Consider the following 6,545-nt stretch of genomic DNA (forward strand, 5'->3'; position numbering starts at 1 on the left):
TCAAAAGGGTGAGATGGGAAGCAAAAAATGTCTCCAATTTTTATTCAATTTATAGTCCACTACTTTCATTTATTTTCTCACATATGAATTGAACCATATATGAATCAAGGTGAGAGGTAGATGAGTATATGACTAAATTATTTTAGCTTTCTAAAATTAGATGTTTGATTTAGATATATCAAAAGTAAGTTCCACTCTGGGGTGCCAACTCCCTTTAGTAAGAATACCTATCAAAATCTTGAGTATGAGATGAAGTTAACAATATGCCATGAGTAGAAATTAGTCAAATTAGCATGGTTGTGTTCTACACTAAAAGAGCTTCAAATATGTCTTTATGCGGGCAAAATTTCGGTAACACATGAAAAAGTTACATTAATTTGAAAGGACATGGGTTTTCATGTTTTAGTGTATTTTTTGTTTTATCCCCCCCCCATCCAAAAGATTCTGCGCTTGGGCATCACATATTATGACAAAAATGTACAAATCTTAAAAGTCTTACATCTTTTTCAAGGTATATACCTTATATTTTATGGGAGGTAGGACATGAGAGGTTCATATTTTTCCCTTGCATATTTGAACTTTAAATTAATGCATATTCTATATGGACCTTGTCCCCCCATACCATTTATTTTGGACAAGGGTAGTAATATAACACATATTGAGTTGGTGCCCCAAGGCTTTCACATATGGCAATATCATGCGGTTCATATGTATATATGTAATTTTGGCATGATACTCAAAGAAGAGCAAAAAGGTGAGTGCTGTTTGAAAGAAAGGCTACAAACAACAGGAATTATATTTTACATGCTTTATAAAATCTATAATTGAAGCCCTTTATTCAACTTGTATCAATCATGAGTTCTAAACCTAATAATATCATGTTACATTTTTAAAAGAGGAAACCTTCTACTTAAGCAACTACCAATCTACAAAAATTTAATAAAATAAGATGATATGAAAGTATAAAGATATTAGTGGATGAAATTTCTTAAATTATTTATTAGAAATTTCCAAAGTATATAGTAAAATAAATTAAACCTTACTCACTTAATACATTAATGGAGGATAAACATTCCATTTCTAAATTTAAAAGTGATTAAGAATAAAGTTCTAAACAAGTTGATCAAGAATGATGAAAAACATAATTGTAACGAAACATGAAAGAAATGAGGAGAACTCATATTAATCAAATGTATATAAGATCAATACATCTAATACGCAACATAACTGTAAATATCTAGAAGCCACTTCTCCTCAACATGCTTCTAAACATTGTCTTCATCCTATTGTACTTTAGTTGGGGAAGTCGCCAATTTAGCTTCTTCTACTTTTGCCAGCTCAGATTATTCATATTTGTATAATAAGGGATCCATTTTGATTTCCATCTTTCTTGTAACCACAAACTATCGTTGTTCTTGTCCCATTATTAAAATCACAAACCCAACCATCTTGAATTGAAAAAGATTCAAAAGATCATTTAAATGCTAAGGCTTTTGCTATGGTTTGATGATAGATTTACTATAATTCTCTACATAACATAGCTTTCATGTCACTACTAGAAGGTGAAAAAAACTATTTACATTCACTCCAGAACAATGCAAAATTGTTTATGCTTCTATACTAAGGAGATGTAACCGATAGTCTCATCATATCAAAAGCATGTATCATTTTATTGCCAGGTACATGCTTTAGATTTGTCTTCACGATATTAAATAAATAGATTAAAAAATGATTATAATATATCTAAAGGTGTTACAAAAACATCTATAATATATTAAAGATCATAGACAAAGTTACAATATACTTACTAGGTCATGCTCTCCTATGCATGTGAGGGGTCAATCACTGCTGTAGTCACACATGCTGCTTGCACCGTGGACTAAAAACTGATGAATGTCCAATAATGAGACAAGTTGTGTGCTTTGAAGGCAGACACCATGGTAACTATCTAGTTACGGCCTACAGATCTATCATATTCTGTTGGAAACATCAGCTATAGCTAACTTATAATCATTTTTGAGGATGTTTGTAGCAAATTCCCTCATATCAATTCAACCTTAAAGGATTAAAATAGGGATAGAACTTTTAATTTGCTCATTGCTTTATACAAGCTCTAGACCCTCTCTCCTCTCCTTCTCCAATCTTGCACATTTGATGTGCATTATAAAATTGCTCGGGCAAGAGAATTCCAAGGTGCTAGAATTTGCTCTTGTTTTCTTTGCTAATGCTTAGTTTTAATTATATAATATTTTAAAATAAGACATTTGGTATACATAATCAAAGACTATCTGGTCTCAAGACTCCATAACATTGAGTCTGTGACCACCATTTGCTACTTCATTTTCATATATGTCTTATGCCTACATGACAAAGAGACAGATAAAATTATTCCCATACATCTTACACAATGATAACATTCACACACAAATGTAAATTATCTATAAGAACGAAAAACAAGATCTTACTCTTCAAAATATTGAAACATCTCATCCAAGCTTAACATTGTTGATTTCATTAGAGTCAATGTACAAAGTATGACCTTCTCATCTCTTGAATTGATCCTCTAATAGTTGATCTTCATTTCTTTAGACACGGTGTTTAAGGCAACATTATATTTTCCACTTTTCCCTTTTCAAGGGATGTTTGGATCATCCTTTGCCTTAAATTGCTTCTAACGCTTTATTTATCCTCCTTCATGGTAATTTATAATATCTAATGATTATTACACCTGAGATGTTTTACGCCCTAATACCTAGGTATAAGGTAAGCCCTTCTATAGGAGCTGTCTAGACATTCAAAGAGAGAGAGAGAGAGAGAGAGAGAGAGAGAGAGAGAGAGAGAGAGAGAGAGAGAGAGAGAGGGGGAGAGAGAGAGAGAGAGAGCGAGAGCATTCAAATAACACACCTCAGAACATGTTTCTTGATAATTGTGCATAAGACTTGGTGAAAAATGGGATTTGTGGCAACTTTGACCATCCAAACCATATCCGATGGGTAGGATACTTGTCATGTGCCACAATGTCAGTGGAATGGACATGCATGCAAAGTATTGCTCCCATTGAGTGTGCATGCCTGGATAACACACCTCAAAGCGTGTTTTTAATGTTTGTGCATTGTGCATAAAACTTTGTCAAAAACGGGATACGTGATGACTTTGACCATCCAAAGCATATCCAATGTGCATGATACTTGGAACTAGTCTCAATGTAAGTGGGATTGACATGCGTGCAAAGTATCATTCCCATCGTGTATGTCCCTTCCTAGTATAATGGGTGAATAAAAATTGGTAAACTACCTGCTAAAGTAGGCACTAGATGGTGGGTTGCCCTTTTTCCACAAAACACTCTTTCTAGAGTAAGCATATACCTACACTATGATCATTATTAAAATCATGGTTTGTCGACAAATGTTGATTTTTCACACACACTAGTGCAATAGCTAGCAGTAATTACATTAACATTAGTGGAATATCTAGTGATACTTACATTAACACTTATTGCTATTTCAAAATTTTCTATCTTTTTCTTCCATTAACACTTATTTTTTTTTCAAAATTTCTAGTGATACTTACATTAACACTTATTTCTATTTCAAAATTTTCTATTTTCTCAATCTCATCATATCACATTTTCAAAAAGAAATTTGACTCTCGTAATGTACGTGAACAACCTAAACAAAACCTACACATTCTCATTTTATTCATATGTATATATAATACATGCTTCATGAAATCTATGCATATTTTCTCCAAAGGAGTTTGGGTTTCATTTTCAAGGCTAGATGAGGCTCTTTGTTGCATTTTAAAATTTGAAGACCACTCTACATCAAAAGGCAACAAAAGGGTACAACCTCCAGAGACCTACAAGGAGCATGGTAAAATATCTAAAGATACTGCTTAAGCTTGGATTCATTATTGAAGTTAAGTTGGAGAGGTTATTGAGATCTAAAGTCTTTACTTTTATATCACCGCGATTCGAGGTCAAGAGAAAAAGTTATGGTCCCCGAAATAAGTGTTGGAAAAATCATTAGAATGCAAGGAGTGGCTCTCAGTCCCAAGGGCTTGTATCATGTTGTGATGATTTGAGCTCCTTATTCATTTTAATACTTCCTATACACTGTTACTTCTCGATATGCAATTTGTATGGTAAGCAGAGTAGTATTTGAGTACTAGTGTGAAGGCCCCGAATAACATTGATCAAGGCTAGCATACATTAGCCACACAATCAGCTACACTAGGAAGTTGATCAAGGCCAGCATAAGCAGGCATGAGAACTAGTTCAAATTGAAAATTATCTCTTACATTATAAATAAATAAATAAATATTACATCCATGTGTAAGTTGTTCCAAGCCAACATAAGGGAGCCTTCCAACTGGCACCCAAATATTTTCTTAAAGAGTATTAATTAATTGCTCCATGTAATAGACTAGAATCCTTTTTTACTATGAAATAAACATCACAACATTAAATAAATATTATTACCATATTGAAATAAACCTTGTTATGTCCATAATGTAATCTTAAATAAAATACTATCAATTCTATAAATACTTTAAAACAACATTATGTGCACCTATCAATTAACAAATCATCAAAGACTATAGTCTCTACCATGAGAAACCTTAAAATGCAACATATTATATCTAAAAAATCAAACATTGTAGTATCTACTAACTAGAAACACTAAGGTAGAGCATTGTATATCTACAGAATCAAACACTAAAGTTTCTACTAACTATAAATATTAAAATAAAACAACTCATATCTATATATAATTGATCAAAGCTAAAAAAATCAAGCTACACAACGGACACAAGATTTCAAAAGGATATAATAAAACTCACACATTTGATGTGAAGATTTATTAATCCTTTAGGCTTCTTGAATATTGTTTTTAGGGTTTAGGTAGCTGCACATAGCTAGTGGTAAGAAAATTTTACCATTGGGGTGATTTAAATTGCTAGATTTTTTGGCTAGAAAACATTTGAAATGTATCAAATCATTGAATTTAAATCACCGATTTAAAATATTCCACAAGTCCATGGCATTCATTGCTATGGTTGTATCTAAATGATGGTCTTTATATCAGATGGATGTAAAGACTACCTTCTTGGATGATGAAGAGCTATACACATTGTAGCCATAAGAAAATTCGCATGAGATTTACCATGATTATGTTTGCAACTCATATGGCTTGAAGCAAGCACTGAGGGCATGGTTAGAAAAAATAGGAAAATACCGTGTTACTTTTGGCTTTTAGATAAAAAAAGTAGAATTCTCTCTGTATATGATGGAGCTAGAAAAGGGGATCATGATGTCAATCATGTATGTTGATGACTTGATCATGATGGGGGACATAATGAGGATATACTTCCTGTGAAGATTCTTCTAAGGCAAAAATTTGGGATGAAGAGATTGTGCGAGCTACACTATTTTCTAAGCATTGAGTTGATTAGATCATGAAGTGGGATATCACTATTGTAGAGGCAATATGAATTGGACATGATGTCCAAGTATGGTATGTTAGGATTTAAGCCTATGACCATTCCTTTGGAGCAAAATGCGATGTTTTAAGATACGCAGAACTGCGGACTATTTTTGGTGAATCATCAATGTATATCTTATGAATTGTCTATAATATAAACCCATTAAAAAAAAAAAGCGATGCTCAACAGATATGCATGTAAGCTATTGGATGATCTTACAATGTACAAGTGCATAGTAGAAAGCTTTATCTATATGACTATAACAAGGCTAGATTTGAGCTATGTTATAGGGTTGGTGAATCAATTTTAGGTAGGCCCCAAGGAAGCCACATTTGGATGTGGCTAGGTGCATATTGTAGTATATAAATTCCACATTACATTAGAGACTTTTTATGAAGCTGGTAGTGTCTTTAAAAAGAGATCTACCATTGGTTTAATGTTTTCTCTTAGGGGTCTTCAATGGATAGTTGCATTGTCATTCAATGAGGTACAATATAGGGATATAGCTATGGCTGCATGTGAAGTTAGAAAAGCCACATGTAGATATGGATGTATGTGGGTTGTACAATTGCCATTTATTGTAACTATATTGGCAACATACATCTACCAGAATGAAGCACATTAACAAGCATTATCACTATGTGAGGGAGAAGGTTCTAGTAGATGTTAGTCTTGTATATGTCATCACAAAAGATCAAGAGGCCGATTGACATTTTCATGAAAGCATTGGCATAGAAAGGCTTTGCAAATTTTGAAGCATGCTTGGCATGCAAAATATGGACTTAAGGTTGAGGGGGAGCATTGAGATATCAAGCTCAACAGATGTTCACACTTATGAGATGCATGGGTGACAGTCGTTGATTTATGTCACTAGCATAGTTGGTGGTGGTGGATATGGCTAGTACACCACCATTTGTATGACAACATGTGGTGGCATAGTTAGATGCCAAAACATGTGTGGTTTAAGATCAAATTATAAACCATGTCATGTTAGGGTTAGTAGAGCACTTCTAGAGGTATAGTGTTTACCTATGTTTTTTGTTCATGTGTGGTGTGGATTT

The sequence above is a fragment of the Dipteris shenzhenensis genome, chromosome 25, assembly GCF_047967505.1.
Source record: "Dipteris shenzhenensis isolate YYH24624 ecotype China chromosome 25, Dip_SZ_1.0, whole genome shotgun sequence".
Taxonomy (NCBI): domain Eukaryota; kingdom Viridiplantae; phylum Streptophyta; class Polypodiopsida; order Gleicheniales; family Dipteridaceae; genus Dipteris; species Dipteris shenzhenensis.